Below are 27,025 nucleotides of genomic sequence, written 5' to 3' on the forward strand. Positions count from 1 at the left end.
TGGTGGTAGGGGATTATGTCCCCTCTGTTGCCTTCTCCATCAGGAGATGTGTGCCAGGCAAACCTCAGTGTGTTTTGTGAAATGGGCCAAGCATAAGCGAGTCTCTAACAAGCAGTGTGTGCTCCACCAGTGGACTCCTGTACCAGAAAACTGGTTTGTGGCTGATCATTGTGAGCCTGGGGCTGCCAGCCACAAGAGGCAGCCCTTTTTTCATTGGGGCTGAGTGCTGTGAGGCTAAGGGTAGGTACGCATTTTTGGCATTGGGCCTGGGAGCCACTGACCCAGCGCATGTGTCCCACGGGGGCCTTTGCCTCCTGTACCTGAGGAGGCGCTTCAGAAAAAGGAGGCTGCTGTGATCTATGCCTGAGGGAAGAGGAAACACAGCTCACACAGCCTTGTCTTCCCTCTGGGCTGTGCGGCACAGCCTGATCGGGTTTGCCCAGCTCCAGCCGTCCTGTGGCATGGAGGTGGGCCTGAATCAGCCATTTAGGAGCCTTGCTTGCAGGGATGTGCGGCAGGACTGTCTGTGCAGGCTATGCAAAGCTGGCTGTCTGCCTCAGGTGTTTTTCTCTAGGGCACCCTTATGCAGTCAAGCTGTTCACAAAGCACCTGTGGTGGAACATGCCAGAAAAGCCTGTGTTTTGCAAGTGCAGGTGGCCTGAAGATAGCTGTTACAGCTGGGTATGCACTTAGTGGGGCAGGCTGTGAGCTCAGGTGCTGTGTCCTGGCTATTGCAGGCTTGAGACATAAAGAAGTGAGGCAGGAAACAGGTGAGCCAGGAGCACTTCGGGCCATGACCATGAGATGAGACATCTTTCTGGTGAACCCTGAAGTGGGAGAATGGTCATTAACAAACACGATAGGGTCAGAACTACTGAAGGGCATCTGTCTGGTAGTAGGTGGGGGAACATGACTTTGGGTCCTGTGCAAAAGAAAAAGCCTTGAGGTTCAAAGTAGCATAGGATATTCAGCTATCCTCTGTAGACAACAATGTTTGATAGTTCTTGTTTTACTAAAGATTAGGATCTGAAAAGGCCTGCTCATCTTGCATTTGCCATAGTAACGTGTTTATGGATGGCACCTGTGCAGGTGGAGCATTGCTAGGGCAGGAATGCCCATACCTTTTATAAGAAGAACTGAGACGCAAGCAACTCAAGCTAGTGCTGCATCTTTATCCTTACACACACATGCACCATTGATATTGGACTTACTGATGGTTTCTGGGATCTCTTGTTTGTTATTTCAAGTGTCACACCACAGTGGAGCGGCACAAATGGACGGACCCTGGAGAGGTTGGTCATGGGATAGCTGTTGGGCAGTGGCTCCTGCAGATGACTGAGATGGGTTACAGCAGTGGTGAGGATGTGATAACTATTCCTGAGACAGTGAGAATTCCTTTCTGTTGACTGCAAACCTGTTCCTCCTCCGCTCCATTGCTCACTGGGTTTTGAAGTGTCAAAATGTAGCATACAGATGAGTTTTTTTTCTCCCCTTTTGAACAAGAACATCTGTACTTCGGTCATGACATAAACTCAGCTACTTTGTCACCATGGCTTTGGGAACACTTCTGCAAACAAGATTATATATTGTCTGACATATTTTTCAAAGTATGAATGTTTTGTTATCTGTGCTCTCTGAAAATGGAGGGGAGTCCAATTCTGTCAGACAATCAGTATGAATTTTTACAGCTGCAAAAGAGCACAGTTAACTGTAAACTGCTTTAATATTCCTTTCTGGCTAAAATATGAACACTAAACTTCTAAAGTACCAGTTATGAAAACATTGTCTGACCAAATTTTAAAGCTGGTATTTAGTTCTGGTCAGAACACGGACACGCAAAGCACGCTTTTCTCCCTTAGCATAGCACTGTGCATGGGATGGGACAGCCACTGCGTGGGGAGTATGTGGTGGCATCACCTTTGGCAGTCCTGAGATCAGAGGATCAACCTTCTGGTGTCATCAGGAAGAATGGGGAATGGGACGGAGAGCACCATTCTGCTGCTGCGCCAAGCCTCCATGCACCTTTGTGTTGGGTGCTGTGTGTGGCTCTGGTTTCTGCATCGTGGTGGTGGTACAGGGAAGAGTGTGGTCAAGGTGACGGAGCAGCTGCCTCATGAGGAGAGACAGTTCATCAGTTTGGAGAGGAGAAAACAAAGCAAGAGGTTAAAAAAGAATAAGAAAACAGTAGAGAAAGTGAACGCGGAGACATTATTCACCAAACTCTGCAAATAGTAGTTAAGGGGAAGTAACTTAAACGAATGAAGGGCTGGTTTAAAACAGGTAGGAGAAGGTGCTTTACCTGGAGGCAGGCTGCACCAGTGCAGGTAAGCAAAGGTTGACAATTAGCCCTCTAATTTGAGGTGCCTTTAACTTTTAAACTTTATTTTTAAACAGACTGAACATGTGAAAGACATCAGATTCTCAGACACAGGTCAGATACTTGGAAAGATGCATTTCTGGGAATTTGTGGCCAAAAGATTTAGTGATATTTGAAAGCTTAACTATGCACAGTGGGAATATTTACAACTGAGCTATCAAAGATAAGCGTGTAAAAAAGCAATTAGTCCTATCTTAGGACATTCCAAAATAGTCCTATCTACCAGTCAGTTACTGGGACGCAGTGGGAGAAGTATGGGAGGGGAGGACAAGGAGGGAAATGCTCTCAGCAGGTGTCTTATGTTCTGTAAAAGTTCATCTCTGAGGTATTGGAGTTTTCCTCTCCCCCTCCTCTTGCATCTTTCTGAAATGCTGTATGGCCAATTTGCTCTCTGAGCTGTTGTTGTCAGACTTCATTGCAGTTCTGAGGACTGCACCAGGCTGGAAACTTACTCTGGTATTAATATGTTGCTTCTCCCACACTGTAGAGCTTATAATATGTAGCAACAGAAGGATTGGAAGGTGGAAGTTTCTGGATTTCGTTTCCCCACAATGAAGCCAGTAAAACCAGCTTTACATGTAAGGATATGTCTGCTTAGAGGGTTTTCATTTCTGTGCTGAAATATTTTGATTAAACAATGCAAAACTAGCTGTGGCAGGCCTCTGGAGCTGAGATGCATGCTTGCTTTTGGCATGTGTGCTCAGACAGGAGTCACACCTACAGTCTCTCAAGATATAAAAGAAGCGAGCCCACTGTTTTGAGGTCTGATGTGCCCTGCAGTTTTTGTTCAGAGCTAGTTGAGATGTTTCTGACAGTAAGGCTGCGGGAAATAGATTCCACAAATATTTGACCAATTTTTTTTTTTTTTATTTTTTTAACAAAGACATATACCTGGTTCTGTAGCTCAATCTTTTACCTGCTATTTTCTCCTGTAGAATTGTGCAGGCAATTTGGATGGGATACTGTAAATATGAGGCACTGATGCAGAATGTGGCAGGTGCTTTGTCTCTGCATTTCCTTTACCTGTAGGATTCTTTCCTGGGACTGCTTGCAGATGAAGAAGGACCACGAGGGCCAGGAAGGGTATAGGGGTCTCATGTCTGATTATGTGGACCTGCCTGTCTCCATCTCCCTACATTACAAAAGGGGAAGGATTTGGATGCTCAGTGAGTGAATGGGGCACTTACAGAAATATTTCTGTTACTTTGAATGAGCTTTAAAACATTGCTTGGTAAAGAGCTTCACAGATAAATTCTCATTTAGCTTATTGTATTTAAACTATTTCTAACTTTCTAGGGCATAGCTGTAAAAACAAAACAAAAAAAAAACCATAAATCTTTAACTTACTATTTTTACAGTTGTAATGTTGGTCCTTGTAAAACACTACTAGACTTTGAAAGCAAAAACACTGACCTCTGCCTTAGTGTCTCATTACTTTCCTGGTCTTGACATAATTGTATTTTCCTTGTGTTCATTTTCGTATCCTCTAGAGGGAGAAGTAAGTTGCTCAGACGATGTTAGAAACTCTGCTAAGGCTCCATGAAGAATGCTAATGACACTTCTACAAATGTTGGTGGATCTGTACATGGCACCTAGATTTTTATTCTCCTGGATTTGCAGTTCCCGAGTAAAGTTTTATGCTTACAAAGGTGATAGGGACATAATTTGTCCTGGGCCAGGCATGGCTACAGCTATGGTATTAATGATGGCTTTGGGATGGGATTTTAGACAAACATGCAGCAGACTTTTTTTCTTCTTGTATGTATGAAAGCCCATGGTAAAAATCTAAAAAATTGTGCAGATGCCACTCTTCAGCTGTCCAAATTCATGGGCATAATCTACGTTCTTTTGTGTAATGCAACAGATAGCAACTGCTTTGCCATAAGCACTAGCTCTAAATGCAGTTTAGGTAGTTGACAGTTGCTCTTTTTTCTCTGCCTATGGGTTGTTTATTTTCAAAGAACTGAAAGAAAAAAAAGTTTGGCCCTTCTTCCTGACGTGCAACAACCTGCTTCTGATCTCTGCAGCCTGTGTGGACCTGTAGGCTCTCCTAAGCAAGAATGTGGACCTAGCCTACAGCATTGGATTTAAGACACTCTCTCTCTAATCTAGCCCAGAGATCCATGTCTGCTTTGCAGGTTGCAGAGGCCATGAGGCTGAGATTGTTGAGCAGCAATGACAGTAGGCATTATTGCTTGGTGTTTGGTTTTGGTTGTGTGTTTGTGTTTTTGTTTTGGCTTTTTTTTTTTTTTTTTAAGATGTGTTTATATTGGGTTGTTACACAGCAAGATGACAGATGGACTCTGACCCTTCTCTTGGCATTAGTGCTGGGCTAAGGGAGTGGTGGAAATATGAAGACAGAAAGCTTGGTTCATGGCTAGCTTCTGGAAGGTCTGCGGGATGCCTAGACACAGAAGGTTTACTTAGCATTCTTTTTCTTCAGCCTTGCTTTTCACCCCATTACCTAATCCGAGCCCTAACCCTGGAAGTTTGATGTGAACCCCATGTTCCGGGCAGGGAGATGCTTCAGATCTGTTACCAGCATTTTGGCTAGGGATCTTGACATCCAAGTCTGAAAATTAACTTCTTCATGGATTCTTCAACATGCAGGTTGGTGTTTGTAGGATACATGAGTTAAACTCATCATATTAGTAAGGTTGCTTTTAGCCTATAAATAGTCAAAGCAGGAGAGGGTGGGCTGGGTAAACAGGCTTCTCACTAGATTAGTAAGGACTGAGTGTTGAGGTGAGGTCAGATGTGTTGAGACTTTTGGGGTAAGGTTTGCTCTGAGGTGGTAAGCATACCAGTTGTGGTCTGCGTGGCACCAAGGATGTGTGGAATACTCAGATCCTGGAGAGCTGTGAGTTGGCAGGAACAGGTGAAGCCTGATGCTGACTAGAAATGCAGAGGGTTTGCTGACTGTTACTGTTGAAAAGACAAATTTGGCCTAATTTGTGTGTTTAGGATAAGATGTTGCTCTTGATGCTCTTATACTTCTGGTTAGAATAGAAATTTGAGGAGTTGTTTGTCCTCCGTCCTCACCAGGCTTCTCATTCTGCAGTCCCCTGATGCGTGTGAGCTTGCTGAGTACAAGTTTGCACACGTTGTGGAGCGTTGTGTCTCTTTGGGCTACAAATTAGCCTTTGTGTGAGACTTGAGAGCTACTACTATGGATGGTAGACCTCAGGTCTGTCAAAAATTTGGGCCCTCAAGGAAATGTAAGGAGGCAATATCATATTGCATGAAACACACTTTATATAACTTGTTTTGTTGTAATAGTGGTGAATATGAGAAACAGTTCTTCCTTGGAGATATGGTGATAGCTTGAGTGATGGAGCAACAGTCTGGATGGGAAAAGCTAGAGGGGAAAGAACAGTTGAAGTAGGGGCTGCCATTTTGTGGTCCTCCAGCATCCTCTGCACCATCACTTGTTTTGCATGTTGTCACTGGTCTATCTGCAATGCTTGGAGTGCTTTCCAGTTACCCTTCTTTGCTGGTCCAACCTGACCTCAGCTCCTTGCCATCACCATAGACTAAACACCGGCTACTTGAGAGGCAAACCACAGAAACAGCAGGGAGAGCTGGAGACACTTTTCAGGGCCGTTTTGACTTGTTTGAAAAGCCACTCCCCATGAGGGTATGTGGCTGAGGTGGCAGATTTGCAGTGACTTGCCTCCATGACATCAGGAGCATCAGTGCAGCACAGGGTGCAATTCATTGTTGGGGATGGGTAGGGACCAGACCAAGGGCTTAATCCTGCTAAAAGCTTGACTCCTGGTGCAACTAATGGGAGTTGAGAGCCATGCTGGATTAAAATAGGCCTGACTAGTTCATATCTGAGTAGGGGTGACAGGGACATAATTTTCTGAATATGTCACATTTCTGCTATTCTGACATGTTAGTATTGGAACAGCAGGAGAAAATAAGTAGTTCCTTCAAAGTTGTTACTAAAGCACTCAAAAGAGGAACAGTTCTGAAGAGTCAGTTATGTAGTTTTATTTTTTCAGTGATTAGTACTGCCTGTAAGACTAAGAAAGACTGAAAAGGAAGAAAATACCCTGTTTTTAATGACCTCTTTAAATCACCCAAAGTATTTGCATTAACATCTGTCATGTGCATAATGCTGAACTATGAGTGAAAAGACCCTGTTTTTTTCCTCAAAGTACATCAAACTCCACCCTGCAATGGAGTTACTTACATTTATTTAGAAAAAAAAAAAAAAAAAAAGTGAATTTTGTTATTTTAGAGAGTTAAAACCAATTTGAACCTGACTTCAGTCCAAGCCTTCCCAGGTACTTAAACAAATTTAAAACTTTCCTAAGATATTAGCAAGTCCTTGTCAAACATGTTTTATGGGCTATTTCCCCTCCCACAGGTGAGCCAGGAACTCCCTCTCTTCTTTTTCATTTGGGGAAACCAGTTGCAATGCCCATAGACGCTACTGCAAAGTGATTTCCACTTAAATAGAAATGAGAAGTCAGCTTTCTGTGACCAACCAGCGTAATTGGTGGACTCCCTGTTAAAAGAGCCTATGTACCCTGTGGCTGCCTATGGATTGCACTGTGCAGAATTAAAGGATTACAGTTTGTATTGGATTAACAATATCTGTGTTTACTTTGCTCTGTATATGGCTTTGAAACATGTTTAATGAGTACATTTTATTGACAGTTGGTGAGCCTGGGTGGTGTGCTGTTCTCTTGCTTTGAGATGCCAGAGGAGTTAGAAATGGGAGCTGAGAGTAACGAAATGAGTTTGGTGACGAGGTTAAAGTGAAAAGAAAGCATGTTTTCATTGAGGCCTGAAAGTACCTGTTATTGGCACTGACTTTTATGCAGCCAGGAGAAATTATTCTATGGTTTGCACAGAAAGAAAAGGGGGCAAGTGAGGGAGAAAATAATATAGATTGCACAGAGCTGTCAGCATGCACTGCGCTATCAGCACGCATGCCTTCAGGCTGTTAAGTAGAAATGCATGATAAGAGCACCTTCAGACTTGAGCCAGCTCCTCACTGCTGCTCTTTGCTATCTCTAGTTGTGTCGGTCAGGACAGTGAAGTGATATAAGATCCCTGACCAACACAGCAGCTCTTGCAAAAGTCTCAAGAGAGTGCTGTCTTCTGGCAGCTTGCTTTGTACATAAGGGATGGCACGGACAAAAGATGAAAAGGCTTCTGTGGGAAGGAAGCTAATGGCAAGCACATCAAAACTGTAGCTCGTTAGGAGTGGCTTTACCATCCCAGCACTGAGAGTGATTGTTTGCTGATGTAACGGAGTCCACCCTAGGTGTGCTTGGGCAGCATGATACGCTGCTGATTTATGCCGTGAAGCACTCCCAGGGGAGCTGTAGCCTTGCATCACTGAGCGACTCCCAGGCTGCTGGATCTGGCAGCATCCATCAGGCTTCACAAGGCATGGTGACTGAGCTACTTGAGCTTTGGATGAGTCTGTGATGCCCAAACATCTGCATTCATGCAATTGTGGCCAATAGGTCAGGGATCACAATGCTGTATTGACATGTTTGAAAGAAAAAGCTGCAGAGCTCTTCCAGCCTTTGCCAGTGGCAGGACCCAAAAGCTGAATGAAGCACATGGCTAGATGGGCATGGCTGGGAGCAGCAGTGTGGTTTGGGGCCACAAGTGACCTCTGGTACAGAATACTTAGAGCTCCAGTTTGGTAGCTGTCAGCATTTGTGAGAGAAGTGACTGTAAAAAAGAGGTTTAGAGGAGGACAGATGTATTGATTGACATCTGGGATCTCCTTCATGAGAGGAGGAACTGTGGGCAGGAGATGGGCAGCTGTGGAGGTAGTGCTTCCTCTGCTGTTTCAAAATGGGGATTCTTCTGCGTCCCTCTTGCAAGTCACAGTGAAACCTGTACAAATGCTACTGGCCAAATTCTGTTCTCAGTTACACCCATGCAGCCTTCCTGAAGTCAGCAATTGTCTGTTTTGCAACCATCGCCTGATGCAATAACTCGAGGGCTGTGCATCCTAAAGGTTTAAGCCGTACTGGCATTCCCAGCTCTGTGACAGTGAGCAGTGCTTGATGTTAAATTGTTGCTGCCTGAGTAATTGGTGAAGAATAACTGAGGTCAGTGGTGTTGCATGGCTGTAGCTAACTGCGCTGGGCCAGGAGTGCTCCTCCTCCGGTATCTGTGAGTGCACTGGGACCCAGAACAGGCCGGCCCTGGCTCTCCCTCACGCCGGAATGCCATTTTCCCACATCAGACACTCCCTGCACTAATTACACCCTTTTTAGACTCGCCCTTCAGCAATTACTTGTCTAAGCCCTGCCTCAAACTGACATCACTGGAAAGTCCAATAAAAATACAGCAAGCTTTCAAACCATCCCAGGAAAGCAGAATACTGTATTATTAGTAGTAGTATTTCAATGCAGCTGTTTGTTGCTGATTTTCTTAACCTTATCTCGTAATAGGAAGAGTTTGAGTTCCCTCCCAGCAAATGGCCTCCAGGGTCAGCAAAGTCCTTGTCTATTCTTCAGTGACGTGCTCAAAGCCCAAAGGGCTTTGTGGTGGCTCCTTTCTTTTTCTTCTTTCTAACTCTTCTTTGCAGTGCCAAGCACTTCCTTCTGGAAGGCCCAATCCTAAGCTTCTCAAACCTCAAAATATCAGCCATCCCTATAAGACAGTTATTGTTGTCTTTCTTTTTTTCTTTTTTCTTTTTTTTTCTTTTTTTTTCCTTTCTTTTTTTTTTTTTTTTTTTTTTTTTTTTTTTTTTTGTGGGGGGTGTGTGGGAAGAAGGGAATAAAGCTGAAACATTTAACCTGAATTAGAGCAAACTTTTTTTTTTTTTTCCCATTATGATCCTGTCTGAACTGGCATCCAGTTCACTTGGTTAGCATGGAAGCAGTAGTATAGAAAAGAACATTCCAACCAAATAATAAGAAAGGAAACTACTTGGAAAAAAAAGCCAAGGAAGGTAATTGGAAATTTTTGCAGGGAAAAATTCCTGTTCTGTAACACCTGATGATGGAAGCATGAGGCTTTGCAATTGTAAACATAATTTCTTTCCACCCTGGTTGGCAATCGTATTCATTTTTTGGGTGTAACCCTTTCATGTACACAGCTGCGCGCCTCATTCCCACAGCAAGGCACGCCGGGTAAACCTTTTGATCTCACATTCTAGCCTTCGCTTACTTGCACTGTGTTTATTACAACTTTTTAAAACTCCTCCAGACCAGGGTGTGATGGATGATCCTCAAGGAACTGCCCTCCAGATCTCCGTGATTATACAGAGCTGATGGTTTCTCCCTGACAGGTGCAGGCAAGCTGATGTAAAAACCAAAACAAATTGTTTTAGTAAAGCCCAGCTTACTTGGTGTTGCCTCTTTCCTCTGCTGTTGCTCTCAGTTCAGGAGAGCAGAGGCTTTGCCATTTCTAAAGCAATGACTTCCACTTTTGCCTCTGGCACAATAACCTCTTTGAATCCCAAATTGCCTTGTACTTGCTGTTGCCATTTGGTACTGGTGGTGACTGCTCCTCTGGAAACCCTGAGCACAAACCATGGGAGAGACCTTTGGGTCTGCAGAACCTCTTTTTACTTTTTAATTTCTTCCTGGTTTTGTTGCATTTTGTTTTTTCCTATGGTGCTGTTACCCAGTGTGCAGCGGGCTCTGTGGGAAGTGTTAGAGTCCTAAATTCTTTGCATGCTGAAAGCTCTGGTTGGCGTCCGTCCCCAGGCTGTGCCCTGGTATGTGGCGCAGAGCGTGCAGGAGGTACTGCCAGGCTGTCCCGCAGCTCCCTTGCCCCTCAGCTGGTGGGCAATTTGCAAGCGTTCTGCTTGTTTGTAAAACACCATAAGGAAAAACAACTGTCTGCATTTTGCTCTGATTTAAGTAGTGTGAAAACTAGTTACAGAACTCAGGCTCCTTGCAAAGCATGGCTGTGTTGCCTTGCTGCTCTGGAGGTTGCAGAATGGCTGTGATCAGGCAGAGCGGACTCTGGAAAGACATTAAGTGCCCTTCTCCATTCCCTGCAGCTTGAGAAACCTTTTAATTTTTGAGATGCTGCACATGTGCTCGTATCAGTTTCAGGGAAGTGAAAGAGTGATGGTGCACAGGGTGCTGAACTCTCCAATATCAGGGATGGCCAAGTATCTTACCCATTTGCTTCTGTGCATTCTGTTGGCAAACGTTGGTCATCTGTGGTAAAATGACACAAAGCTATCATCTATATATGTGATTTGTGAGCAATACAAAAAAGCACATCTCTTAAAAAAATAAAAAAAGAAGTCTCGAATCTTTATGCAACTCGGAGCATGGCGCTTTCTCTGTTTTTGGGTGTGCACACATCACTTTAAGCTGCACCTTTCAGAAAATACATTGAGGATTTTTTTTTTCTTTTTAATGGAGGAAAAAACAAATCACGTCCCTAATCCATCATTTGAAGCCTGAGGAGTTTGGATCGAATCTTACTTGAAAGGAGATGATATACAAAGCACATGCGTCAGCTCAGCTACTTTTTAATCTCTGTTTCGTGATTTGTCTGTGCTCAGCAGCTTTTTTTTTTTTTGGCTGCAACAGAAGCCAGCACAGCGCCTGAAGCACAGGCGTCACCCAAGCTACCTCAGCTGATGAAATTGAAGTCGCTTCCTGAGTGTTACTGTCCTGTGTGCTGCTGGGTGAGCCGGCTGTGCATCTGTGGCCAATTTGGGTCTGGGAGTGATTTACTGAGCTCTGAGCTGCGGCTGCTTCGTGTACAGCATCGGCTCTGGGACCACCACCGTGAGCCATCACCACTGAGAGGCAGAGATTAAAGCCAGTTGAGGGGAAAAAAAAGGGGGGGGATTGTTTGTCTTATGGTACTTCTTGGTAGGCTTTTTTTTTTTTTTTTTTTTTCTTCCATTTATTCTTTTATTAAAAGATAGAAGGCTCTAACTCCCCAAAATGTCTGAGCTCCAGTCTTCCCTGGTGGTTTCCTTTTCGTAGTGAGTTACTGGGAGATGACAGGAAGATTCACAGAGGGCTGCTGTTCCAAAGCCCATGTGAGGAGTTCCAAAATACAAATACAAAAAGCTATTCTTGGGAGAGCTCAGGGCTGGATTAACAGGGCATATTCATTAGCATCTATTTGATCTCGATGATTTGAACGCAGCAGTCCTTCAAAGCCTTGGGTAGGGGTGAAACCCTGCAGAAACAATGATTTTAGAGTAGGAATCCTGTCTACTATCCACTGCTCTCTCTTAGCTATCTGGAATGTCCCAACTGTGTATCAGGAAGGTTTAAGCCACTGTAATAGTTGTTGGCGATGGAGTGTGTCTGTGTAAATATACATCAAACCAACATTTAGTATCAATATTACCAAGGTTCCCCAAAGTTCTACTTAACTATTAGTTGAATAGTAATAGTTACTTGATATAGTAATATTGAGTATGACTAGTGTCACAGAAAGACATGGGCAGTCATGCATTAACGTGGGGATATTAAAGGAGGGCTTAATACCATATTTCTTAATTTTAACGAAAACAGATGGTATTTTTCCAACTCTTGAATAACTGTAAGAAGAAAACTTCTCTTAGTGAAAATGATTCTGTGTAAAAATGTGCCATAAATGTCCTCCTTACAACCACAGCTTATTAATGCAGACCTCCTGAGTCTAGTAGGTGGAGTGTATCTAGCTATGAATATCTAGACAATTAAAATCTATTTTGATATTTTCTCCATCTGAAAATTGAAGATAATATAAGTAATATTAACACATTTACAAAATTCAACAGTCTTGGCACAAATATGGAAGTATTCAAGAAGAAAAATGCCTGCAAATGCATTTAGTGTGAGAGTTCACATTTTTGAGAGGAAGCATTATATAGTACTCTAACAAATTTAAATTTATTCATGAAGACCTGTCCCTCAGTAACATTTGCGACCTGATAATAAGTGTGTAGGGGTATATACTTAACACAAAGATGTATATTTGCAAACTCTTGAGTAGTGGGGAGGAGGGTGTGTGGAATCTGCATGTCTCTCATGTATTTCTTGGGCATTAATGTTCCTCTGACCTTTCCTAAACCTGATAACCTTTCCATGGCTGGAGAGCCTGTCTTTTCCATGTGGACTCTGTGCAGGCACTGAGTGCCCTAATCCTTGCAGAAGATGAACATTTCTCACCAGATCATAGAAACATTTCATCTGTGGTTCTGCCTGGTATCCCCTTGCAGCTGGTGTTGGGGGTTGAGCAGTAATTGGTCCTGAAATTTTAATGCCTTCAGGATGGTGAAGGCCAGGCCCCCCCTGGGAGAGGGCCATGCCACAGCATGTCAGCCACCACTGCTCTGCTCATCGGTTGCTCTGGGGAAGAGATGAGGTCTGGTGCTGTAATTACAGAAATCACTTAATAGTGACAATGAATGAGTGGAGCAGACTTTGTTTCAGTCACACAGGAGCAGCACTCACCACTGGCATATTCAACACCAGCAGAATTGTCAGGCATTTAAACCTCTGCACTGGTGGGAGAGCGAGTCCCCCAGGAGCAGTGTGTGGGCTTCTGTGAAGAGCCTCATTGAACTTGGAAGTGATGTGCATGTGTGGATGTAGGTTTGCTTTCTAACACAAGTTAGCGGTTGGGTGAAGTGTAGATCATAAGATTTATAGCCACTATGGTGAATCCGTTGTCCCTTATGTCCTTTACAGCCATAAATACCCACACAGTGTAATTATGAAGAGAATGAAGCCAGTTAAAGGGAAGATTAGTGCAATGGTAATTAAAGAATTAGTGGAATTCAAGAAGCCTCCACCAAGTGCTATAAGAGATGTGAGCCTTTGGGGAAGGAAAAGCGGATGGAGAAGCATGGCCACGGAGGGAAGTTCATCAGTGGAGTCTCCTGTGAGTCTGTGCTGTTCAACATAAATGATCTGGGAGAGGGTGAGAAAGATCTGCAGGGGATGCTTAAGTATGAGGATGAGAAGGTTGAGGGTTGATTGTAGAGAGCTGCAGAACAACTTTGTGATGCTGACTAGCTGTGGAAATGGCAAGTTAAAATACAGTACAGAGAAGTGCAAGGTGAGGCACCTGATGAGGAAGGGGGAAATAATCCCCATGCTACGTACGGTAATGGAGACCAAGTTGGTGGTTGCCACTCAGGAAAGAGTTCTAAGTTTGTAACTGAGATGTGAAATATGCTCAATCCTCATTTTAAAAGAAAGAAAAAAAAAAGCCTTATGAAAGATGAGAACAGAAAGGATGGTGTCAATATGTCACAGTGTATGTCCGTGGGTCTGGGCTCTCTATATCAAAAACAAACTGGAGAAAGTAGATTGAAATGTGTTTGGTGCGATGAGAAGTACAGAACAGCCACTCTGAGAATTTCTTTGATGGCCTAGGATGCATCAGCATGGAAAAGAGGTGTCAGATGGCAGTCTACACCTTGAAAAAAGGAGAAAGTGGATGAGGAATGAAGGTTTACTGTGTCATTTAATGTAAGGTCTAGCAAAAAGCAAAGTTTAAAATAAATGAATGTTGATACTTATTCACAGTATGTCTAAAGTTTTACACAGAAAAGGAGTGAATAAATTTATGAAAGGAAGTTCATTACATCCGAGTCAAATCAGTCATTCTAGTATGTGCCTTAAAGTTCAGTGGATGCTGAAGAAAGATCTGCGGAGGTGTTGCTCTCTGCTTGCCTTGCACCTAAGTGACTCTCTAGGTATGTGCCCTTGAATACCCAGTGGAGTCTGGATGCTGAGGTGGTTGGGCCAGCCTTACATTTCTCATTAGATAAGGTTGTTCCTGTCTGAGCTACTGTAACTCTGCTTCTCAGTCCATAATACTACACCTGCCATGGATGTAGAGAAAGGAATCAGCCTGAGAACTGGATTAAGTTCCAGCCATTGCCTGCAGTGATACTCCTTGGTCTTTGAAAAGAAGAGCTGTCTTTTAAAAAAAGAAAAAACATCTGTGGCTTCTCACTTCTTACCATGCTTCTCCTCTGAAGACTGGTGGGGAGGAAGCAACTGGAGGGGTTCCCGTGCCTCTTGCAGGCAGCAGATAGATCCCTGCTGGAGCTGGCTGCTGGCACCTTTGGCTTCACCAAATCCCACCACCAAGGGAGAAGAGCATGCCCCTGTAGCTCCATTTCAGTGATAAGAACACAGCTGACTGGAAGATGCAGCAGGGCTTGCTCCTTCATTCGTACATTTTTGAATATGTAGTTTTGCACTGTAGCAAAGTCTAATGTCTTTGAACAAGTTTGAGTTCCCTTTTGGCTGTAGAGCAGCTTACTGGGAGGCAACCTGCTCCCCAGAAGGGTGTACGAGCTTGGTAGCTGTGATAAGCACCATGTGGGGGAAAGGAAGACATATTGCTGCTCCCACGCACTGCTATTCAGGATGCTGTTCATCTGGGACCTGGTGGGAGCTGGGCCACAAAAGGCCTCATGAGAGAATGGCTCAGAACCTTCCCTGACCATGCTTTCAGGTACAAAAACGTAGGAGATAATTCAGGAAATCCAGCAGGCAGCTGCTGCTTGCCATTTTGCACCAGGGGGGAAAAGGAGTCAAAAGGAGAGGGCAGGGCTGGGCTTGTCAAAGCAGTGTCCTGAGCACACTCGAGGGTAGTGGTTCAGTGTCTTGGGTCTTGCAGCAGAAAGGGCTGGACCCTCCTGAAGCCAGCCAGAGATGCAGTCCTTACCCAGGTGGAAGATAGCACTGCTTTATTGTCAACCTGACCTAGCAGGTCAGAATGAGTTTTAGAAGCATATATTTGTCCACACAAAAATGTAATATGTTAGTGGGAAAAAAAAAAAAAGCAAAAAACAAACAAAAAACCCCACAAACAAACATTTAAGAGAAATAAAGCTAGGCAGCTTTATTTGCAAAATCTGGGCAATACAGTGACCATGTGGGTTTTTCCTCCTTCCCTGTTCACTGTATGCTTCTCTCATAATCTCAACAGGCAAGGGACAATGTCTACCTTTTATCTTTTTGTGATACAAAGCATTATTCTTTGATCACTATCAGTATTGTTTGCCTGGATAATATTATCTTTTCAGGGAAAACACACAATACATGGAAAAACACACAGTAATAAAGAAAAGTAGTGGAACTATAAATGTAGTTTGGCCTGCTCCTCAGCTGCCATAAATTGCATGTGCATTGCAACTGCCTGATAAAGTACTGCCTTATTACACGGCAGAGTAAGAGAGATGTATGAGCAGGTTTCTGGCAAGGCATTAATAAGTTAAAACCAAGTGATAGGCTATCACAAAGCTGTTGGAAATGACAAGCTTTTGGTAGAGGTGTTAAGTGATATGGCCTGATGGGTGGTAAAACCCAGCAAGGGCACAATGCCTGTGAGGCAGTGCCGGGGTGGCTGCAGCCACCCTGCACACACAGCTGGTCTCCAAACATCCCTTCAGCCCGTTTGCAGCTGAACCATTGACAAAGCTGTGCTTTGAGAGGAAGGGAAAGGTGGGTTTGGTTTTTAAAGGCCTTGCTTGCACTAGGCAGCAGGGAGCTTTGTGTGCTCCCTGCACTGACTGTGTGCTATGTGATGGGAAGGGCATGGTCAGGAGAAACACAGGACTGAAACCTGGGCATGTCTGAGAACAGCGCTCAGGGATGACGCTTGTTGGCAGGAGGCATCAACAGATAGCAGCTTGTCACACCATCAAAGGCCGTGCACCGACTGTTGTTTCATACTGTGCTCCCTGGCATCAGGTAGGGCATACGGGTTGGTCAGTGAGCCCATCCCTGAGTTCCCTGCCCTTTCCCTGCCATGGTATGCTAATAAAAACCCTGGCCTGAATCTTTCATCTTGTCCCATGCGTTCCTTTGCTGATGTGGAGCTAGGAGCAAGGGCTGGAGAATGAGAGATAAAGCAGGTTTGTTTATGGCTGAGTCAGAGGACAGTCAGATGGAGCGTTTTCCTTGTAACCCAGCAGCTGCATTAATCACTGGGGCTGCAGCTACTCCCAGTGATGGCCAGAAAAGGGGCTGAGTTTCACACTCTTTTGCTGATACCAAAGGATTTCTCTGCAAAGGCTCTCTCCCCAGCAGGTACAATTAGAGTGTTTTAATAGGTACGCAGGATGTGGAAAGTTTTTTAATTATTGTGTTTTAAACGCAGCCTAACCTCAGCAGGAACAATTGTTCTGTGTAATTTCATGTTAAATGAAACAATTTTGTACTAGCAGTGAGGTAATCAAAGCATCACTGGGCAGCTGGCTAGGAGTGGCTGTTTCTGCAAAGGAGTTATGATCTGCTACTGCTGATGCCTTATCACATTGCATACACTAATGTGGGGCTTGCTGGGGAGTTCATAGTTCAGTATGGCCTGGGTATGATCACAGGTCCAATTTGCAGAAGCCTTTGTATATGCTCAAACATGCTGGGGTCATGTAAATAAGGTGTTTGTGCTTACTTAGAGAAGGAACAAATAAATCCCATGATTGAAGCCTGATGCTCTGATTTCAGCAGAATGGCTTCGGCTCCTTGCTCTGCCACAGACTTGAGGGCACGGAGCAGTTGCTGGCTGCCTCTCTCCTTTTATAGAAAGTGGGAAACAATGTCTCATGAATAGAAGGGTTCCCCTTTTATTTCCTAGTGTCCTTTGACAGGTAGGATTTTCCTGTTGAACTATATATCCCAGCAGAATGAAGTTAAGCGCTTTGCCCTTTGGACTTCAGGAGGTTCCTTCTGCTGGAGCTCTCTGAGCTCTCAGCTTTACTATGAACCCGTATCCCTTGTTGCTAGGTGGAGGCTTTCTAAGTGTCTGTCTGAGTTACTGTAAATTGCATGAAAAAAAAAAGGTTTATGATCCTACACCACTATGTCATCTTTCAAAAGCCTCCCCTTAAACCAATAACAAGGTGGATGGATAATAGTCACAGATTATTCTTGTACAATTCTTACTCTGATAAATGAATAGGGGAAAGTGGGGTAAAAGATCATAAAACCCCAAATTCTTTACTTCTATCCCTCTGCAAAGATACCACTCCTGCTAGACCTATGATATCTGAAATCTCTTCAGAGGACAGAATTACAGAATGGTTTGGGTTGGAAGGGACCTTAAACACCACCTAGTTCCAACTCCCCTGCCATGGGCAAGGACACTTCACTTCCCACCAGACCAGGCTGCCCAAAGCCCCATCCGGCCTGGCGTTGAACACTTCCAGGGATGGGGCATCCACAGCTTCTCTTGGCAACCTGTGCCAGTGCCTCACCACCCTCTGAGTATAGAATTTCTTCCTTATATCTAATCTAAATGTACCCTCTTTAAGTTTAAAGCCATTCTCCTTTGTCCTATCACTGCACTCCCTGACACAGAGTCCCTTCCCAGCTTTCCTGCAGGCCACATGTAGGTATGTGAAGGCTTCTGTGAGGTCTCCCTGGAGCCCTATCTTCTTCAGGCTGAACAACTCCAATTTCCTCAGCCTGTCTTCACAGCCTGTCTTCTTCTGGACTCACTCAATCTAATAGGTTCATGTCCTTCTTGTGCTGGGGGCCCCAGGGCTGAAGGCAGGGCTCCAGGTGGGGTCTCACGAGAGCAGAGCAGAGGGGGAGAATCCCTTCCCTCACCCTGCTGGCCACAATCCTCTTGGTGCAGCCCAGGACACGGCTGGCTTTCTGAGCTGCAAGTGCAGATTGCTGACTAATGTTGAGCTTCTCATCCACCAACACTCCTGGGTCCTTCTTATCAGGGCTGCTCTCAGTCCATTCTCCATCCAGCCTGTATTTGTGCTTGGGATTGCCGCAGCCTGGGATGCACAGCGTCTGCTGGGCTGGTGCGGGACTGTAAGCGCTTGCTGCCCTTTCGCCAGGGCATGCCCTCAGTGACGTGTCACAGCTTCTGACCCTTTGGCTGTGCTCAGCCTCTGCTGTGAGCAGTGGCATGTTCAGCGGCCTCTAACATCAGAGCCACCTTACCGTGCTTGCTGTGGAGCCTCTTGCCAGTACCTGCATACTCAGCAGGTCACAGCGGTTCCCCCATCACCTCTTCTTGGGCCTCACCTTACCCTTACAATTTCTATTCATCCAATTGCCTCATGCACATACTTTTCTTTTCCTTCTTTCCTTCTTTCCTTTTTTTTTTTTTTTTTTTTTTTTAAAAAGACCTGCCCTCAAAAGGTTATGTTCCCATAATATTCACAAGTCCCATGTGTGACTGCACCCTCTGCTCTTACCCAGCCTCATTGCTGCAGAGGTCATTGTTGTTTTATTTTTATTTTTCATTGTCAACATGATTGCCAAGTTGGGGAGTCATTTTCAGTCTTAAAGAGAATGGTGGGGAGGAGCTCAAAGGTGTGAAAATAGGAAAAGGTAAGTGTTTTTGGCACTCTGGTCCAATGCCACAGTGGGATGGACCCACTGCTGATGAGGAAAGAGGGCATTTCCTTGTGTTCAGAGGGTGGAAAGTACTCCACTTACACACGTGGTTGGCTGTGTGGGTTATTTTCAGACTTTATTGTGGTCTGCAGCTTGCTAGACCCATAAAAACAGTACCTCGTGTTTTCTGTACAGCTAACTGCTAATTACCAGCAACCATCACTTACAGAACAAAACCAGGCAGCTGTCCAGACTACATGTTGCTACCTGTGACAGCAAGCAAATCATTTAAAATTCATTGATAGCAAGGGGATGGGAGGGTGGAAGCCACCTGCCTTTCCACACCCATCGCTAAGTACTAGGACAGTCTTGTGGGAGCTGGAAGCTGCATCAAGAATACTAGAGGTAAACTCCTCTCCTACTCCTGAAAAAGGGTGTGCCCTTTGTAAAGCTCAGATCCAGTGCAGCTTTGAAAAGAGTAAATGGGAAATAGCTTGTCCTAGGGGTGCCTGACTCGCACATTGATGTGGCTTCTTGCAAAAGTGAAGATTAAAACTGCTGACTGGTCTGCTTGAAAATCCTTTGCACTTAAGCGTGCAAAGAAAAGAGCTTTGGACAGTTTCTGCTTTGAGATAAAATTTTGGAATATGTGGAGACTAATAGGTGCCACCTACTTTTCATGCCTTCTTTGCAAGGTTATTCTGTGTCTCCTCAAACATCACCTACCAGAGGTTCTGGAAGATTCCTACCAAAAGATGGATTTCCAGGCAATTATTATTTTTTCCAGATCACTTCTAGTTAGTATAGAAGAGAAAAGGAAAACTATTCCACACCAACCAATTCTTAGTTCTTTCATGCACTGTTATAATCATATTCAGCAGGATTTTTTCTGAAATTCTTTATTGTATTGTATTATATATATTTTTTTGTCTGAGCTACATTTGTTTCGGAAGACCACTGTTGGATGGAGAGTGTTGAGGCTAGATGACAGGACATCTGGACCCTCTGTGTTACTTTTATGTATTGTTTTATGTATTGGGTTGATGTTAAATAGTGTTGCTCCAGAATCTGGATAAATAAGAGAGGTGGGCTGAGGCCCGCATAGCCAGGGCATAAAAAATCATACAACACTTGCAGACAGCAGTCTCTGCTATACAGTGAGTAGCTGCAGTGCAGCAAATGCATCCCTTGTGCACAGCCACTGATATCAATGGATTTAAATAAAAGATGTGTTTGGTTCGGCAGGTGGAGTTGAACCCTTACTGATGTGCTCTGTGATCCAGGATCACAGGCTGCAGACAGACACCATCATCTGTGCACATCCCAGGCAGGCTGCAGGACCCTGGGGAGTGGTACAAGGCCCTCAGCTATCTCAGGTGATGCAGGAGCAGGCAGAGGGACAGATTCTTACCCCCCATCTTATCCCTTTTAATTAGTGAGAACTCCAATCAGCTTATTAGGGACTGAGGGATTTCTATTTCAAGTACTGGAGGTGGGGGTCTGCCTGTAGTTTGCAGTTCTCCAAGATGTGTTAAGATGGCAGACACAACCCAGGGCCCCACAAATGGTTCATTCTGTCAGAAGAAGGTAAGTTGTCTTGAGCAGCCTGTAGCACAGAAATGTAGTTACCTTATGATCCCCAAATGGATTTCTGTGACAAATTCTATTTTGCCATCAATGAACCTATTTCACCATGAATTGTTTCTCCAGACTCCATGTTTGTACAAACTGAGGTTGTGTGTCAGTCGCTGAAATTAGTCTCCAGGTCTTTTGCATCTCAGGAGCTCTTGGTGCAGCTGTGCAGAAATGGAAGCACTAAAAATTAGGCCTGCAGTGTGGAAATGCATTTAAGTTGAGCTTTAAATATAGGAATACATGGCTGATGCCAGACAGTACCTCATCTTGTGGCAAGTCTTCCCAGGTGCTATAGGTGTGGAGTACTTCTTCACAGGCTGTGAAAGATGGAATTAATTTCCTTTCCTCATATTAATCAGAGGAGACCAGGTCAAACCGTTTCCTCCACGCCACCCTTGACCAAGAGGAGACTGGCTGTGCACCAGCAATGAGCTATTTCCAGCTCATGTAGGAGTTCAGAAGAGGTAGGATTTTACTTTCCACTGAAGGGATGATGAACACAATGGAAAATCCTGCTGCGTTAGGTCAGAGGTATTTTATTGCAGAGGAAGATGGACTGTATTGCTGGAGGAACACTGTGAGGATTTCTGGCTCGTGGCCGTGCCCCATCTTACCCCTCCTCTTCTCTAAATGCGAGCTTGGCAAGAGCTGGCTTTCTGATGTGCCAGGACTCCCTCGGGATGTGATGGTTAGCCATGGCTGTGAGGGGAGGGGAAAGGCACGGTCATCCTCAGTTGAGGCAGCTTTGCTGGGATGGAGGATGCCTGGAAAATTTGTAACTGTGGATCTGTTTTTAGCTGCAGCAAGATGAAAGGCATACTTTATGAAAGCAATACATTGCAGTGTTACACGTGCAAGTCAGGAGAGAGACAGCATGCATATGAGTGCAATGCTTGCTTGTTTGTATGAATTATTTTATGTGTATAGGATCAAATGTTTGTTACTTATGCAAAGCTTAATAACAGGTCTCGAGACCATGCTATCTGGCTGTGAGCCAAACAGTGGAGGTGTAATATACTTTGGTATTTTGCTGTGGTTTTCTCTTTTGTTGACATTTTTTTAATGTACACCCTTCTCCAAGGTGAGATGCAGGATGCAGAGGTAGAGCTGTGGTAGTTGAGATGATTTAAGGGTAGCAGGGAACCAAGATTTAATAGACTAAAAATACTCTGTCAGATCAAGTGTCATAGCTGGAAAGTTACCGAGTTTTCCAACTCTGTAACCCTCTGTCTTGTCTTTTTCCCAACTGAGCCTTCCCAGATGGTCCAATACAGGACACCACTTCTCCCAGCAAGTCTTCTGCTCTGCCCACAGCTGGACAGGACCGAGGTGTTTCTGCACTGCTTACGAATCTGGTGACAGAGTGAAGTTAAGATATCAATTTCTTGGATCGGTAATCCAGATTGAGCCTTTAAAAATGATTTTTCCCCTTGAAGCTCATAACTATCCTTGCCACACTATCATCTGAAGTGGAATTGTGACTGCCCGTCTTTCTAAAACCTACTTTCTAACTCAGCCACAAAATACAGGTTTGATTGCAGATTAGATGCACAAAGTGAGATTATGCAGTCTACCTTGTGCCAGAGACCAATTATATTATCAAAGCAGTTCATTGTGACTTTTAAAAGTTTGTGGAAAATGGCCAGCTGTTTTTCAGTTATGCAGGATGGAATGTGACTTAGAGTATTATTTCTCTATTACATCTCTTGCAGACACATTACGCTGGCATATCCAACTTGATTGTGCTCACAGTTTTCCTGAGAGGCAGTGGCTTGCTGACTTGGACTCTTACAGATGAGAAGAAGTGGAGAGCAGCTCCTTGCGTGGTACAGACTACAAACGAGGATGGCTGCAGCTGCAGTGCTGGCAGTTCCCATCTGGATGAACAGTCTGCTCCCTTGTGCTGGGGGCACAAACTGCATGTTTGCAGGGTTCAAGGAGCTCACATGGGCATCTGAGCCAGAGCCTCAGCTGGGAAAATTGCTCTTTCAGGTAAAGTGTAAAGTCTGCTTTTAGCCATGTGTCTATCCACATCTTCATTGTCCCTGAAATGTTGACTTGCACTGGGTTTTGACTGCTAAGTATTACACTGTAGCACAGCTTCACTGAAGTTTAAGTCCTTAGTTTGGGGTCAAATTGCCCTCTGCTAAATTAACATTACATTCATAGCAAAGCATGAGCATTGCATGCATAGATACACTGTTCTACTCCTTCTGGGAGCAGTTATTGTCCTCTTCCCGCAGGTATTATAAAGAGAGATTACTCATTAGGTCAGGGGAGGGCAGTTCTGTATTCCATGCACTTTTCTCAAATCTTTGAATGAAGAATTAAACATATTCCTTTAACAGAATTCAGCTAAAACTTGTAGGAGAAATTAGACAGTTCTTTTCTGTTATCCTCATAAGTCCTTGCCTCCCATCATGGCTCATCCAAAATGCATCTCTGTTCAGTTCAAGCTCCCTTCCTCCCACTGACTCCGTTACACTCCTTCTCCAGATTTTCCTTGCTCTCCGTGCAGTTTGGAGTCTGCCGCCATCACAGGCAATGCCCTGTGTGACCCCCTCTCCCCACACCTCTTCACACATTCCTTTCTTATCTGGCTTTTGCCCTGCTCCAGATTCCCTCCCGACCATAGGCCATGCGTGTTTACAGATCCCAACTTTATGCCTTCTAACAAAACTGGCATTCATCCTGACACCGAGTCATATGACCTTCATCTTTTTTTTTTTTTTTTTCCCAAAACCCTCTGTATATGCATGAAGCCTTTAAACAGTGGCATCTGAAATGTTTCTCCATCTTCTCCATGTTTGTCTGCTTATATGATCAATGTTTATGTTATGTAGTTATTATGCTCTTCTGAATCTGTTCTAGCTGTATTTTGACTAGACTGCGGTGACCTTCAGGCAAAGACTCTGCTCTGCATGTTTATACATCACTAAATACTCTGTTGATGCTCAATAAATAAGAAAATTACACATCTTTGAAATTACTTTTATGTGAGGAAGCAGCTTAATAAAAATTTGCAGAGTGAGAAATTGCCCCCCACCCCTGCCCACCTTTGGAGAGGGGTCAATGGGAACTCAGCCACAGGACATTTAGGGCACAATTTTGCAATTATTGTTGCCCCATTGTAGGTTTAGATTATTAGTTCACTTTGTCCTTTTTATATATATCATGTATTGTCTTTGTAAAGTTCCCTTGCTTTCTTAAGCGTTGCAGATCTGAATGACTTTCGGGTTTGTAAACCTGTAAATATCAGTACATTTTTGCCTGTTAAAATGATCTGACCTCAGTGAAGCTTATTTTTTATTTTTATTTTTTCCAGAATGGGTCACGTGGGGCAACACCACCCCCTTTTAGGGGCGATACTCAGCTTCTGGGAAAGCAGCTGCTGAAGTACACTGAATGCGTGCTGCCATAGTGCTCATGTTTAATGCCTTGTGCTGTTGCAAACTTCAGGCCTGCAGAAACCCCATTGTTTATTGATGGGAGAGGCCCCACCCCAGCTGTAATTAAAGCCAAACTCATGTCATAAATTTGCTGGCATCCCAAGTGAAGCTGGTGTTCCCTGAGAATGAAGGTTATCTCTTTCTTTTGCTGCTGTTCCTTTGAACTTCCTGTGGTCAGGGAATCCTAGTGTTTTAAACTAGAAAAACAATTATGAAACCATCCCTGCTCATCTGGCCAGAGTTCATGTCTAATTAAATTTAACAGGAGTCATAATTTTAAGAGTGATTTCTCAAAAGCTTTATAACTAAAGACAATTAAGGCTTGAGAGAGAGAGCGCGAGACAGGGAGGGGAGAAAAACAGAGGCACTCCTTGGGGCAGGGCACTCCATGAGTATTAAACAGCCGTGACTCATTCCTGCCTCTAGTCCCAGCAGAAGAAATACCTTTTGAATAGGTTCTGCCTGCTAGATAAAAACTTGTTTGCTGGTGCAAAAATCATACAGTGCATGTTAGAACAAGAACCTTGATGGGCTATTCCCATTAAAATAATTACACAGAAATGGACTTTTTTTTTCCGATCTGTTAGTATAAATTGGGTGCTTTTTTTTTTTTAATTATTATTTTTTAGCTGTGTCAAGGTCTGCAAAAAGAGGGGAGAAAGGGGAAGGAAATGCAGACCAAAAAAATGAATGAATTAACTCAGTTGTCCTTGTGGAGCAGGATGTTTTTATTTTTATTATGTATGAAATGTATAGTAGTATGTATGGAACAAATCCATCAGCCCATTTGACAGGCAAAACCTGAACTTTTTGAGGACATGTGAAGCTAGAAAGGAGACTGCAGCAACGTAGAACACCACCATGGGGGGAACTCTAGCTCTTACTTGTGTATTTATTCTAAAGCAGCTCTGTATGCAGTACTGAAGCCTGACAGGCATCCTCTGAATCCAGAGAATCCCACAGGCTTCTCAGAAGCGATGAAACAGAGGACAGTGTCTCTACATGTGAAGGACCCAGCCTTCCATGAACATTCAGAAAATCAGGTTTTATGACAGAGGATTGTAGGGAAACCTCCTGCTGGTACTATGGGGTGACGTGAGGATTGTAGAGGAAACAGTGTTTTCACCACAAAATTGGCTCAGAGCAAGGTAGGTTGGAGCAGTGGTTAAAACGGAGCCAGCCAGCCGACACAGGTGTACCGTCATTACGGCATTGGTGGAGACGGGCTGATGCTACAGCAGCATTGGAATGCTTCGATGGGAGGCCTCAAGGCCTGCTCTGCACCTACGCAGGGTGCTGCAGGCCTGTCGTGCTCCTCGTAAACTCACTCCGGCAGCTGTGTCCACACTGGGGACATGAGATCCTTACAGAGGGTGGGGAGGCGGCGGCAGGACGGATTGCTGACATCATGCGTCCCTTCCGTGATTATCATCTGCCAGGCGGAGCGTGCCCACACTGCAGCTGAGGTGCACCTGCAACAGGGGTGGACTCGGCTGGGCTGCTTTCAACGGAGCCTGCTTGGGTGGTAATGACAGCGTGACGACAGCAGCGCAACATCAGCACGGAGCTGCCCCAGCCTGCTCGGGACCTTGGAAGCATATTTTGGTCACCGACCACGCTAACTCCTTGCTGCTGGAGTTTTGCTGCTCCTGGTATCTGTTCGGAGCTAACGCACAGCTCCTGAATGAGCCCACAGCTGGGCAGTCAACCCCAGACAGAGAGTCTAGTAATGGTCCAGTGCAACCACGTGTGGGCCCTGCCTCTTTCTGGTAGTCATCTAGCCAGAAAAGAAACACATGTTCTCCCTTTAAAATAGGACCAGTTGTGGTATATCTGCAGGTTTCTTTGATCACCTCCTTGCAGTACTGTTTTTTCCCTTCCTGAAAAATCAAAGGTTTCAGCCATTCAGTGCTGTAGGTCCTCTGCCTGCTCAGCAGCTTCCCATGGAGCAGCTTTCCAGCTGCCCTGTAAAAAAAAAAAAAAAAAAAGCTTCATCTATTCTAGATGAAGCAACACAGCAAAACAAGTATCTTTGTACGACAAGGCTAAAAGCATACCTACGTAATCAGTGGGCTGCTGAGGAAGTAAACCCTGATCACCTAGAGAAGAAAAATCTGAGTTACCATCTGGTAGAGCATCTTGTGTCCTTGCAGCAAGGACTTGGGAATTTTGTGCCCTCTGGGAGGGTGCTCATTGACTTTCTCTGTGCAGGAGCCTGGGGGAAAACCAGTATGTATATGGTATGGACAATGGAGCCCAGGAGTGAAACAGGGAGTGAACCACAATGATATTCTGCATGTATCCTAAGGATGATGCTTGGTAGTTTTACAATGTATATGGTTGTGAATGATGGGATGATGAACAAGAATCATAAATTGTGAATCAATTTACTTTTCATTTATTCCTAAGAACTTAGCTTTTTTTTTCTTTTTTTTTCCTCTCCTTGCTAATGTTAGCTTAGCTATTAGGTTGTCTCATATCATTCCATAGGATTCCTTGGAGATGCTAAAATACAGGGTAGATTTTGGGAAAGTATTTCATCAGTATTCTTTCTGGGAGATTTATGGTGAGCTCTAATTTGTGTTTTAATGTGCTTGAATGTGGAAATAGCTAACACGCACACCTATATCCCTTATTCTTCTATTACTGAAACAGTGCTTAACAATGCTGACACCTCCACCTTCTCCTAAAAGCAATTCAGTGAGAATTAACTTTAAAAAAAAAAAAAATCCTAGGGAAAGTATTGCCTTCAGGCATCCAAAAAGCAAAAGTATCGGGATTTCCACTGAGCCAGCTAGAATTGTATGTGTGCTGCTGAATAACGAAGAAGGTGATTTTATGCCCTTTGGAATAAGTAATATTCCAGGGCATGTATGGTGTTCATGCTTCTATCAAACCTCCATGAAGGACAGTGGTGAATGCTTTGTTACATGAACAAGAAGAGGGTGCTTGGGAATGGCCAACGTGGATCTACCAAGATTAAATCATGAACCACAGGTCATGTAGGCTTTGTGAGACCTCTAGAGGTATCTTGTCCCACCCATGTCCAAGGTAGAAGAGGCTGCCCAGGGCTTTGTCCAGTTGGGAGTTGGGTTTTGAGTATCTCTGAGGTGGAAATTCCACAGTCTCTCTGGGCACCTGCTCCAGTGTTTACTCTTACGGCAGGTTTATTTTCTCTAGTATTGAGTGGGAACTCCCCCTGCTTGACCAACCTGTTTTTTTTTTTTTTTTTTTTTTTTTTTGATAAGGGAAGAACAGTGGTTGTTATCTGCCTTGGCTTTAACTTAGCT

The 27,025-nt window shown here is 44.3% G+C and overlaps 1 long non-coding RNA gene across 1 annotated transcript; it reads left to right on the forward strand.

The window, feature by feature from the left end:
- Positions 1-493: 493 nt before the first annotated feature.
- LOC119715987 (uncharacterized) lies at positions 494-26,012 on the forward strand. The gene is made up of 3 exons (XR_005263585.2): positions 494-1,292; positions 21,999-22,278; positions 23,612-26,012. It is a non-coding gene; the product is annotated as an uncharacterized lncRNA (long non-coding RNA).
- The last annotated feature ends 1,013 nt before the right edge of the window (positions 26,013-27,025 follow it).

Source organism: Anas platyrhynchos, chromosome 2 (assembly GCF_047663525.1).
Source record: "Anas platyrhynchos isolate ZD024472 breed Pekin duck chromosome 2, IASCAAS_PekinDuck_T2T, whole genome shotgun sequence".
In the NCBI taxonomy this organism is placed as follows: Eukaryota; Metazoa; Chordata; class Aves; order Anseriformes; family Anatidae; genus Anas; species Anas platyrhynchos.